Source organism: Hibiscus syriacus, unplaced genomic scaffold (genome assembly GCF_006381635.1).
Source record: "Hibiscus syriacus cultivar Baekdansim isolate YM2019G1 unplaced genomic scaffold, ASM638163v2 tig00013808_pilon, whole genome shotgun sequence".
NCBI classification, from domain to species: Eukaryota; Viridiplantae; Streptophyta; class Magnoliopsida; order Malvales; family Malvaceae; genus Hibiscus; species Hibiscus syriacus.
The window spans coordinates 109,062-122,567 of record NW_024062310.1 but is presented as its reverse complement, the minus strand read 5'-3'; the positions used below and the strand labels follow the sequence as shown (position 1 = coordinate 122,567).

General features: G+C 34.4%; 1 pseudogene; it reads left to right on the top strand.

The window, feature by feature from the left end:
* The first annotated feature begins 5,483 nt into the window (after nt 1-5,483).
* On the top strand, nt 5,484-7,828 carry LOC120206479 (annotated as a pseudogene).
* The last annotated feature ends 5,678 nt before the right edge of the window (nt 7,829-13,506 follow it).

Below are 13,506 nucleotides of genomic sequence, written 5' to 3'. Positions count from 1 at the left end.
ATAACCCTAGTCTTATCGTTATTATTTAGGAAGAGCTATGTATTTAGTCACTCACTTATGTTTGTCGTTTCATTTTAGTCATTCAATTATTTTTTAAAGATTATATTTTGATTATGTTATGGTTACCCAATGTTAAAAATTAATAGTGATGCTAATGTGTCATTATAAGATAATAACATATCATAATTTAAAAGATTACCACATGAGCAATCATGTTTACTTTTTATTGACAAGTGATTAAAATAAAATAAAAACATAATAGGTATATATATTTTTTAAAAATAGTTAAGTAATCAAAATGAAACTAGAAAGTAAATTGATGACTAAATATGTAATTTACAGTATTATTTATTGTTAAAAATTTAATGTAATTATCGTAATCGGAAAGAAGGAATTAGCTTGATGGTTGACCCGATGATGCTGTAAAAGGACAGAGAATCGTGGATTGTTGACCACGCTTATTTAGTAGCAAAAGGGGTTAATTACTTTTTAGGTATTTATTTAATACTGGAATATTGACTTTCCTGACAGAGCAGCAGCGGTCTAATATTGTTTGATAAGGAAATCTATTCAACAATAAAATAGTTATTACGTCGTTAAATAATTAATAACGTTAAAATAATTTTATTTGAAAAAAATAAAATTTTACGTTAAAATTATATATTGTATATTTAACCCAGTGTTGCTATTTGTGTCATATGAATCCAAGTGAGCTCCCAGGGTGACCAAATTATCTAGCAACAGAATTTTTTTTAATATTTTATATCTTACACAGCAGAAGGATTTATGCTATAGCTATTTGGATTCGACACTAACCATCTAATTTGTTCGAATAGCATACCTTGGGAGTGATATCTGTACAGTATATTTTGTAGGGGAACATGTGGCTCCTGAGAGATTACTGTACTTACGTTATAATAATGGTGGTAATAATCAAAGTGGTTGGTGGTGTTGAAGAAATGAAAGAGCCATGCTTCTTTCCTTTATTGATGTAATCTTTGGTGGATACAAAGCAAAAGCCAATGTTGTCCAACCATCAACACGATGGTGGTGTGGCATGGTCCTTCATGTCTTGTCCATTCTATCTCACTATGTCAACATGAACACTTGGTTATTGGTTTAATAATAAGTCTAAGATTGCAACTACTGTGATTTTTATAATTGAAATATAAATATAATAGTTGACATTATTGATCTTATACTAGTACCAAATAGTTTTAAGTTTTGTTTCGATTAAAATTATCGATGGGTATTGATTATTTTTCACATTTCATCTCATTTCGATTAATATTAATCTACACTGATAATTACTTATATTTGTGTTTTAACCACTTTTGGTTAATGATTTTAAAAAACATAAGATATGTTTACTTTTGTTTTTATTTAATTAATATATTGTCACTTTCGTTTTTATTTAATTAAAATGATGTCATCACGAGTTAACTGTTGTTAACATTTAACAAAATATGTGACGTGATAGTTGGTATAATCACACATTTGGTCCTTGTTAATTATATATTCTCTCAATTTATTCATATTTTAAAATAAATTTTAACATAAAATATATATTTTTAATAAGTTAATATAAAAAACATTTTTAAGTTAAGATATATAAAAAAATATGAATTTAAGTATTTATACACTAAGATACAAGATATATACACCATGTTGTCTACTTTAGACCAAGCAATGATATTGGGTTAATGGTTTGATACATCATGTCATGAACCATTGGAAGAGGACTTGACCGAAACAACACAGTGGAGGTCTTGCTAGTACTTATCTCCTTAAGAGAGAAATGAAACACATCTTCACTGAACACAGCATTTCGAGAGACAAATATTCTGTCATTCGCATCCATACACTGATAACCATGATGAGTTGGAGAGTACCCAAAGGAAACACATGGTCTCGAACGAAAATCCAACTGTGCTTATTAAATGGTCTGATAAGAGGAAAACATTGGCAGCCAAAGATTGTAAAATAATCATGGTCAGGTGGCTTGCCATAGAGCTTCTGGTAGGACAAAACATTTCCAAACAATCTGGCGGGCATTCTGTTGATTAGGAAGGTTGCACTAAGAACAACATGCGACTAGTATGTTAGAGGCATTGATGCTTGAGCCAATAAAATAAGTGTAGTCTCAACCATATGTCTGTGTTTTCTTTCTACAACCCCATTTTATTGGGAGGTGTGAGGGCTAAACTTTCTTAGCCTTATACCAAGCTTGTGTGTAATAGCTTCCGAAAACCTGAACTCCCCACCATCCTCAGTTTGTAATGCAAGGATTGTTGATTATATATATATTGTGAATATTGTATATAACTTGAGTTATATGAATATATTTTGTATCCTCTAACGTTTTCAATTGAATATTGATTTTTTTTTTCATATTTGATTCTTTGAGCAAGCAAGCATTGTGACATTTAATACTTGATCAGAATAGTCCGGCTAGAATAATAGATATCATATTAGTTATTGTAATGATCCACACATAAAACCTATAATTACATGCGAATAAAATTATGTGAAATTTAAAATTATCTTTAATTTTATAAAACTTCGACACTTTTTGATTGATGAAATTAATTATTAAGGTTTTACTTTTAATTACCGAGAAAGTTTATGCAAATTAGATTAAAGGGCGTTTGTTTACTGCTGAATGGAACTATTCAGCGATGAATATTGAACCGTTCAACATTCAGCTTGTTTGATTCTCACCTCTGAATGAAGACTATGCTGAATGAAACAACAAAACACTGCTGAATTATTCAACATTAAAGTATATTCTGAATCATTAAGCACCCGATATTTTACCATTATACCTATTTTTTTACATGTTGTCTTATTAAACAATCATATCTTATAATATAATAAATCATTATGAAGGTAAAAATGAAAATATTCATAATTCAAATTGTACATTCAGAATCATTATCAAACACCATATCACATTCAGAGCTAATTCATACAGAGCTTTTGAATCATTCAGACCATTAAATCATTTAACGCTTAATCATTTTATTTTATCAAACATCCCCTTAGTCATTTTCATTTTTCAATTTAACTATCAAGTTTTCAAAAAAAGGCACTTGAGGTCCTTGAACTTTCCAAAAAATACAATGTGACCCTCGTCCTATTTTTTTGGATCAATGTGGCCCTCCAACTTGAATAAAGAACCCAATGTGGTCCTTTGGCCAACGTTTTCATCATTAACCAACGGTTCTATTAAATCCTGCTCTTATAAATTGGGTAAATTACACCATTTATCACTCAATTATTTTCTTTTCTTCTATTTTGGTCACTAAACTCTAAAATTTTCAATTTAGGAAACTTTAGAGACTTCAGAGACTAAGGCTGTAGTTAATCCATTTTATTTTAAGGGTAAAGTACACACATGCTCAATATTTAAATCACGAAATTTACTCAATACTGAATTAATCCCATCCTGGTTGATATAAGTCTGGAATTCCTATGATTTCTCAGCAGAAACCTCACCCCCAGCAACAGCCAAAGGGGCATCCCACTAGGCAATTTGCCCACAAAAGCCTGATTTTGTGTCTGCATTTGTTTTGAATTAGCTCTAAAACTAGCAGCAAAGATTGCAACATTCTTTTTCAACAACGATTTCATTGAAGGTGAAAGATTGAACCTCTTTAGACACTCGATATCACTCTGCAAAGTCATTCCAGCATTATAGGAAAATAAGCCATTCACTGCAAACTCACTTCCGTTCCCAAACTCCCAACCACCATGAAATCTACACATCGTCGGTGACATAACACCAACCCCATTATTATCAACACTCTCTTGGTCACTCGACACCGGACAACACACATTAGTGGGATGTGGAAAGAGCCGACGGTTGTATCCATTGTAAGGCGCGGCAGAGAAGATAAGTTTGGGGAAGAAAACATATGGAAAAAATGGGTAAATTGATATTTTATCCCTGAACTATTTTGGGTTTACAAAAGACCTATGATTAGCAATTTATCCATGAAGTCTCTAAAGTTTCCGAAACTAAAATTTTTTAGAGTTTAGTGACCAAAATAGAAGAGAAGAAAATAGTTGAGTGATGAATAGTGTAATTTACCCAATTTATAACAGCAAGAATTAACGAAACCGTTGGTCAATGACGGAAAACGTTGGTCAAAGGGCCAGATTGAGTTCTTTTTTCAAGTTGGAAGGTCATATTGATCCGAAAAATAGGATGAGGGCTATATTGATTTTTTTGAAGTTCAGGGACCTCGAGTGTCTTTTTACCTAAAATAAATAAATAAAAGTGGAGGTGAGTCCTAGCATGGACTCGGGCTGGATTTAGGTGAGCCAGGCGCTTAATCCAAATTTGAATTTTCTTCTAACATTTTTTTATTTTAATTAATTATACACATTTTAAAATTTTATTTGTATTTATTTATATAAAAATTGTACACCATCAATATATATGCTTGTCTTTAAAAATATTTTAGATGTGGGCTTGTTTAGGTTCAACTAGGTTTGTTGATTTGAGCCCGGGGATGGTCTAATTGAGGGAAAAGAACCATAAATCGATTTTTTTAATATAGCGTGGAAAATGACTAGAACAATATTAATATTTTAAAGTTTATACAAATATACAATTAGGATGACATACGGGTACAGTTTCGTAGATTTCACACCGTATCCGCTCCAATTGGCGCGGGGATGAGTATAATTTTTGTGGGTATTGGGCGGGTGTGAATTTAGAAAGTGGTACCGATCATGGGTAGTGAGCGGGTGATGAATTTGAGACCTTACTCGCCCCGCATCCTCCGGCCCACTAAATACCGTTAGCTTTTGGACCATTATAAATATAGGTATAATTTTAGGGTTTGTCATTTATGTGTGCCAAAGAACAAAAATATTATGTGTTTGTCATTTATGTTTCTAGGCTTTAATTATGTTTTTTATTATGGTGTTTTATGTAATTTAAGATCTATATTAACAATTAACTCAGATAATCATTGGTTTATTTTATTATGTTTATTAATGAACATGTTTATTTTATGTTTATTGATGGACGTGTTTTTTTATATTTGTTGTTTATGTATAACTTAAGGTTGCTGTCAGGCGAGTCTAGTTGGGTATGTCTCCAGTTAGGTAGTGGGTGTGGAGATGGATTTGAGTATGTACCTGAGTGGGTGGGTGTGAATTTGAAAATTTTTACCCATCATGGATGGTGGGCGGGTGGTGAATTTAAAAACATTAGGTGGGTATGGGGATGGGGAGAAGGTATCCGCACCCAACCTGCCTCGCCCGTTTACCATCCCTATATACAATACCTTAAATAATAAAGAAGTAAATATAAAGATTATGAAGATCTTAGCAAACGAGAATGGCATCTACAATCTTTAAATTAATGTATGTCGGAACTCATTAATCATTATGTTTCACACGGATATTCAATCTTTTGAACTTATTATTGTTGAAGTTTTCTTTTAGTTACAAATAACCCTTAAAATACTTGATTAAACTTGAATAGCTTGGCATGGGAAGTGCACTGGAAACTCTATGCGGGCAAGCATTTGGAGCTGGGCAGCTTGATATGCTAGGGTTATACATGCAAAAATCATGGGTCATTCTCAACTTAACCGCTTTGCTCTTAAGCTTGTTGTACATATTCGCGGCTCCGATTTTGAGGCTAATAGGCCAAACGGAGAGCATATCGAAGGCCGCCGGAATCTTCTCGATATGGATGATACCGCAACTGTTTGTTTACGCGTTTAACTTCCCGATGGCTAAGTTCTTACAGGCGCAGAGCAAGATGATGGTGATGGCATTGGTAGCTGGTTTGGCCTTGGTTATGCACGTTGTGCTGAGCTGGCTCTTGATGTTGAAGCTGGGATGGGGTCTAGTGGGTGCAGCTGTCGTTGTGAATAAGTCGTGGATTTTCATTGACGTGGCTCAGTTTTTGTACATTATTAGCGGCACTTGTGGTCTGGCTTGGGCCGGGTTCTCCTGGAAGGCATTTCACCATTTATGGGGATTTGTTAGATTGTCTTTAGCTTCAGCAATAATGCTATGGTACGTCAAGTATAACAATTTCTCATCAACTTGTTTTGAAATAAGTTTTAAATTATATATAAATTTTAATTTAATATATATATATATATATATATATATATATATATATTTGAAAACATTTACATTTATTTACAGTTTGGAGGTATGGTATTTCATGGCATTGATATTGTTTGCTGGATACCTGAAGGACGCCGAGATATCAGTGGATGCTTTGTCAATCTGGTGGGTGATCTTTTTAACCACAACTTGTTGATTATCTTGTTTGTTGTTTTTTTTTCTTGTCAAGCACGTAAGCCATGGTCACTTAAAGAAAGTTTTCAAATTGACCACTTCAGTCCTCATAATTTGCTATATTTAAACTTCATAATGATTCGTTTTAAAAACGTTTGATTCAGACCTGGATTTGGACTATATATGTTTGACGCACGCACTTATGTCATACCGGCAATGACATATACACATGCACCCACATTGGATTCATCTGAACTTTTAACTCTTTCATCAGAAAAACTCCCTCAAAATTAAAAACAAGTTATTTTCAATCATTCATCAAACTTTTTTTTTTCCAAATTATTATAATTAATAACTCTGGAATGCTGAATTTTGCAGTATGAACATACCGGGATGGACAGTCATGGTATCTAACGGATTAATGCAGCTATAAGGTAATATCTACATCTCAAGCATATTAATCTTAATTAACCAATAATTATGGTAGACATTGACTTTGATGAACGAAAATGTGGCAGTGTGAGGGTTTCGAATGAATTAGGAGCAGGGCATCCAAGAACAGCCAAATTTTCATTGGTGGTGGCAGTCACATCTTCGTTTACGATCGGTGTCATAATCTCCCTTATTCTTATAATCTTAGGAATGATTATCCCTACTTGTTTTCAAATGACTCACAAGTTCAACAACTCGATATACAACTCACTCCACTCTTAGCCCTTTGCATCATCATCAACAATGTCCAACCCGCCCTTTCAGATTCGAATTCGAATTCCAACACTTATAATTCATTTTTATTTTATCATTGCGGAAAGAGAAATTTAAATGCATGTTTTAATTACTATTATTATTATATAGGAATGACCATTGGTGCTGGATGGCAAACTGTCGTTGCGTACGTGAACATTGCATGTTACTATCTCTTTGGGGTTCCCCTATGGGTCTCATATTAGGGTTTGTACTTCAAATGGGTGTCAAGGTCTATTTTTTAAATAATATAATTTCATAAGTAAAAAAGATATTAAAGTTGAATTGCTTCTTTTAATTTTGTTTAACCTTTTGTTTGCAGGGAATTTGGTGTGGGATGTTACTAGGAACAGTCGTACAAACTTGTGTACAAAACCAACTGGAATAAAGAGGTAAGAAAAACAAATCCACCATTTTTTACTCATATATGTGTATATATACAAGTTCCAATTAAACTGAAAAAGTCTGTATAAAACAGGGTTTTAAAAAATGATTCGCGACCGCGATTTCGGCCGCGATATAGCGGTTTCGTTGCCGTCCGAGTTACCCGCGACGGCCGCAATAGCATCCGTGACAACCGTAATAGTGCCCGCGATGGTCGCAATCACGGTAAATCCGAAATAGTCGAAAACGCGACCGCGATTTGAAACCCTGGTATAAAAATTGAATTATATATAAAAATATGTATATATGTTATTGCAGGCTTCAATTGCAGAGGAGAGGATAAAGAAATGGGGAGGTGATGTTGACAATGAAGAGGAGAATCTGTTACAAAGATAATAATAGCTGAAAAAAAGTTCGAGTTTTAAGTGAAGAGGAACAAGTTGACTTGCAGTGCAATTTTTTTTTATACATTTTTCATTGTAATTTGTAATCTTAGGCAAAAATCACCTAAAGAATCATTAATTAAATGTCAGACACTCATTGATCGAATTTTACCGATCTAACACTCATTCACTAACATGGACGAAAGGCATAGATCATCAAGCGCGTCTTTCTTGGGTTTTCGTCCAAATTGGCGCCACACGAGTAAACCTTCCCTGGGTTTTCGTCCGAGCTGACGCCACGTGGAAGAAGTGTGATTCACCATCCGCGCCTTCGTGAGAAACCTAACACGCGGCGGAAGGCGCAAATCACCATTTGTGCCTTCTATAAATACCCTCCAACAGTCGGTCGCTCCCCCTTAATTACCACATAATCCTCATCCTATAAATACCCCCTCATACAACTCTCAAACCACACAAAAAAACACTATCATTCTTCCTTTTATCATTCCTTCTAACAAGCTTCAAGTGGGTTCTGTTATTGTTTTAAGAACGTAAACTTTTTTATTATATTATAATCATTAAATAGTTTATTATTTTATTATATTTTACTGCACTATTTTTTTTTATGTTTTTAGTTATAAAATGGAAGACGGGTTGTTGCGTTTAGATAGGAATCGTATCTCGAGTCATTTTAGCGATATAGTAACAATTTTAAATTGTGTTATGTTAATTATTCTGAATGCTTTATTTTTTTAAATATTAGTTTATATTTTAATTTGTATACCATTTATTTAATTAGGGGAATGACCGTATATTAGATCCATTTATTCGTAACGCTAATTTAGAGATACTGAATCGTGTCTGGTTGTATTTAACCGAGGCTGGATCCAGTTACATAGGTAGATATGAAGGGCATTATAACTTTGAATCGAACCTTATTTCTGCACTAGTTGAGAGGTGGAGACCAGAAACACACATTTAATCTATCGTGTGGAGAGTGCACTATTACGCTGGGGGATGTTTCCTTACATTTGGGACTTCCAGTAGATTGGATGTCATTTCTGGTGTGGTGGATGGTGATTGGCATTCCTTGTGCGATGAGTATCTTGGAGGTATCCTGTCTAATTTCAATGGTTGTCGAATGTCGTTATCATGGTTGGCTATAAATTTTCGACAGTTAAGCGACGATTGTTCTGAGGAACAAGCTAAAATATTTGCTTGGGCTTCCATATTACAACTCATAGGAGGGATCCTGATGCCCGATAAATCTCGCAACTAAGTTCATTGTATGTGGTTGCGTTACCTAGCAGATTTTTGAGTTGTTGGCTCATTCAGTTGGGGCTCCGCGGTTTTGATATTTATGTATAGAGAAACATATCGAGCAACTGATTATCAAAAAATGCTATCGGCGAATGCCTCCTTCTTCTGCAGTCATGGGCGTAGTATCGCATGCCCTTTTTATATCCGACCATAAAAATTCTATTAGTCTTTCCGTTATTATTGAGGTAATTTCAATACTGAGTTAGTATATAAATAATGTTTTTGAGTATATAATGATTTTTTTGCACTAAATAGGTAGTCATGTATAAGGAAAGATCATCGTGATATACCAGACGAATTGGAAAAAATTCGGCTACTCATTTATCAAACGACTGGTACACATGTATGTATTTAAATTTTATTACTTACCTTTAATTATCGTTATATAATTAAAATATTATTTTGATAAGAATTATCTATATTTGTTTTAGTTTCAATGGACTCCTTATGCTACTGAAAAAATGAGGTATTGCATCCCACTTCACTTGAGTGACCCATTAGATGTATAGATGGTGATAATCCCTCTTATATGTTATGCTATTATAGAGTGACATCCCACTGATCGTGTGCTTCGCCGATTTACTCGACAATTTACATAACATAGACGGGGCAAAAAAGAAATCAACTGGCTAATGAAGCACAACGAGTGGGTAATGATCTGGGAGGATCGACGTAGATGTATTCCCCACAGGGAGCTGATTTATGTTGATTATTATTCAGTTGAAGATGACTATTATCAGTGGTTCAACACGAACGAGAAGTCGTTTCTACTTTTCGAGGAAGCACGAGACGGGAGCATTCATCGGCGTCGAGAAAAGTCATTCTTTCCTTCGATGGAAACTTCATTCCGATATATAACTCACCATCATTGACTGACGAGTTAAATCCGTAGTCACCAATATTAGGCATATCCGTAAATTTTGGCCCGTACATTGCACCATAATCAGCTTTATACATGTGTGTTGGAGGTCCGGTGTGTACCGTATTTGTGGGAACTTCATCGACATCATCATCATCAAAGTTCATGTTGAAATGTAGTGATTCTTGTTCAATGAATAGTCCAGTCTCAGCACCATCTGCACCTAGATCACTAAGAGATTCTTCTAGTGGAGACGAGGGTTCCTCTATGATGCCGATATTTAGGTCGAACAAGTTGGTAGTTGAATGCCTTCGACTTAAACTTGAAGACATCATGTCATATGAGTTTTGAACTTAGTGTTGTCTCATAGGCATCTCAACATTGAGGTCGAATAAGCTCGCAGTTGAATGTCTCCCCCTAGAACTTGAAGGCATTGTGCCAAATGGGAACTGAACATATTATTGTGTCGAGGGCATCCCCATATTCAAGTCAGAGAAATTGGCAGATGAATGTATTTCCCTTGAACTCGAAGCGATTTTGTCATACGGATTATTCGTGGAGCCACATCGATAGAGATCGTAACAAGTTGCTGATGAATGTCTCCCAATTGAACTTGATGTGGCGGTACCAGGATGTGGATTTCCCATTAACAAGTTAAAATCATTATACATTACTTGAGTTGGTCTGTCAACTTGATTAGCTTGTTAAGCCAGCCCATAGGGGGAGCATAATGATAAACCTTGAACCGCAAATGCTTTAACAAATGTGGCATACATTTGTGTATCAGCGTCTGAATTTTGATTTTGAGAATCAACCATCATAGCAACATCGTCATTGTTGGAGAGTTCGAACGCAATATAAGTTAACAGAAATACTGCTATTGGAAATCTATACTGAAGTGAAGACAGTCTTCTAGTACTTCCAACATGAACCTTCCTTGAAATTTTAGTGATAAGCTCCTCAAGAGTGATGTTTCTCTTAAAGCATATTCTGACAGAATCATTTGATGCGAAGATGTTGAAAACATTTTGATGTTTCGATATAACAAATTAAATGATATTTGATTTCAAGATTTTCTAATCATTTTCAATATATATATTCGATCAATCTATTCGAATATCAAAATATTACCCAAGTTTTACAAATGTCTATTACAAATTCTTACTCAAGTGTAAAAATATGTTTTAATCTTTTAAACAAATTTACAAAGTATTTCGAGCATTAATCGAGTCAAAAATCATTTCTTAATAAAATTCAAACCAAAATGGGCAGATTGCACAGAGGGAACCGATTCCCTCCAAGGAGGGAACCGATTCCCCCTAAATGGTTTTGGCTCCGAGAAATAATAGATTGCTCGGAGGGAACCGATTCCCCCCAGGGGGTACCGATTCCCCATGTGTAACAATCGAAATATTTGAATTTTTCACTGCAGGAACTGATTCCCTATGAGGGGGTATCGATTCCCCCACGCTCCAAGCTGGTTTATTAATTATTTTCACACAATAACGATTCTATTAACTCCACTAATGATCCCCAACGTTCAGAATCAATTGAAGGAGTATTTAAACAAGCTTAGAAGCCATTGATCAATAACAATAAACAACAATCAACAAGAAACAACAATCGACAAGAATCAAGAGAGAATCAAAGAGAAAGCATCAAACTCATTGTTTGAGCATTTCAAGCCTATTTTTCGTTCAATATTCATTTTACTTTCAAGAACACTACTTGTACTCAATTATATTCATTCTTGAGTGTTCTTTCTTTGTTCTAAAATTGTGCAAACACATTTGCCTTGTGAGGTTTTTCATTAAGTTTGTAAATTTGTAATCTTCTCTTTGAGAAAAAGTGTTCTCAAGAATTGGGGTATATCAATTCTTGAGGGAGTTGTAAGGTTATCTCTTTGGCCTCAAAAGAAGGAACAAATTAGTGAATTTATTGGAAAATCCTTACTGTGGATAGCTAAGGTAGTGGACGTAGACTTTGGTTGAGAAAGTCGAATCACTCTAAATCGTTGTGCAAGTACTTTCAATTTTCTACAAAAGCTTACACCAAAATTTTAATTGCCAATTCACCTCCTCTTGATCGATTCCATCGATCGATTAACTCAATAATTGGTATCAGAGCCTCACTCATTTGAAGGTTTAATCACCTCTTGAGTCGATTCGGGAAGAGTTACATCGATATTCAAGTTATCAAAGGTTGGGACTTCAAACTCTGACTTCTTTCTCGATTTAATGCCCGCCAACAAGTCTCCTTTCTTCAATGGAGCTAACTATGCTTATTGGAAGAATAGAATGATGTACTTCATTCAAGAAATTGACATGGGAGCATGGAATGTCATAGAAGATGGATACATCAAACCCTCCACTCACCCGAGATTGTGTAATGAAGGAGAAACAAGAATGTTCCAGCTCAACTCCAAAGTTATTCACATTATCTTTTGTGCTCTTGAACCGGATGAATACGGGAGAGTTTCATCTTGTACAACCGCCAAGGAGATATGGAGAAATTATTCCAAATGACAAGCTTGTAAGGAAGTTAGTTTACTCTCTTCCAAAAGTTTGGCAATCAAAGAAGACGATGATCATCGAGGCTAAGAACTTAAAATCTTTTACCCTCGATGAGCTTATTGGCTCTCTCCTCACACATGAAATGATGCTTAAAGAAGAGGAAGATCTTGATAAAAGAGACGAGCCAAAGAAGGAGATGGAGAAGAAGAAGAACGTCGGAGTTGCTCTCAAATCAACAAAATATGAGAGTGATTCGGATGAAGATGACGATGACGAGGAAATGACATTGTTTGCCAAACAGTTCAGAAAATTAATGAGGTTAAACCGAGGAAGAAAATTCAAACGAAATGAAGGCTTCAAGAATGAACCAATAGAGAATGACTCGATCATTTGTTATGAATGAAAAAAGCTGGGGTATGTCAAATATGATTGCCCACAATTGAAGAGAAATGGTCAATCAAAGAATAAGCACAAGGCTCACGTGGTTACATGGATAGATGAAGAAGGTTCCGATGAAGAGAAACAAGAAGTAGCAAACTTGTGCTTGATGACATTCGGGGAAGATTCTAAGGTAACCTTTAACTCATTCGATTCAGATGAATTATCTTATGATGAGTTATTAGAGGATTATAATGGGTTGGCTTCGGATTATAAGACTTAATTTTCAAAATACAAAAATGATATTTCAAAATTAAAAAGTGAAAATAGTCTTATGTCCAAAACCAACAATGATCTTGAAAGTAAGATCAAAGAATTGTAAATCAAATTAAATGAATTTGAAAAGAAAAATATTGATTTGCATAATCTACTTTCAAGAGTCAATGATGATCATCAAAAGAAAATTGATGATCTTAAAGCTTCTTTTGATAAATTTGGATCAAAACGTTTTGAAAAAGGAGAAAATTTAAAATCCAACTTTGTTAGAAAAAGTTTTAGAAACTACAATCATAGAGGTCCCCGAAGAACCTCTAATGGAAAAATCGTTAGAAGTATATGGGTTCTTAAAGAACTCATTAATACTAAAGATAAG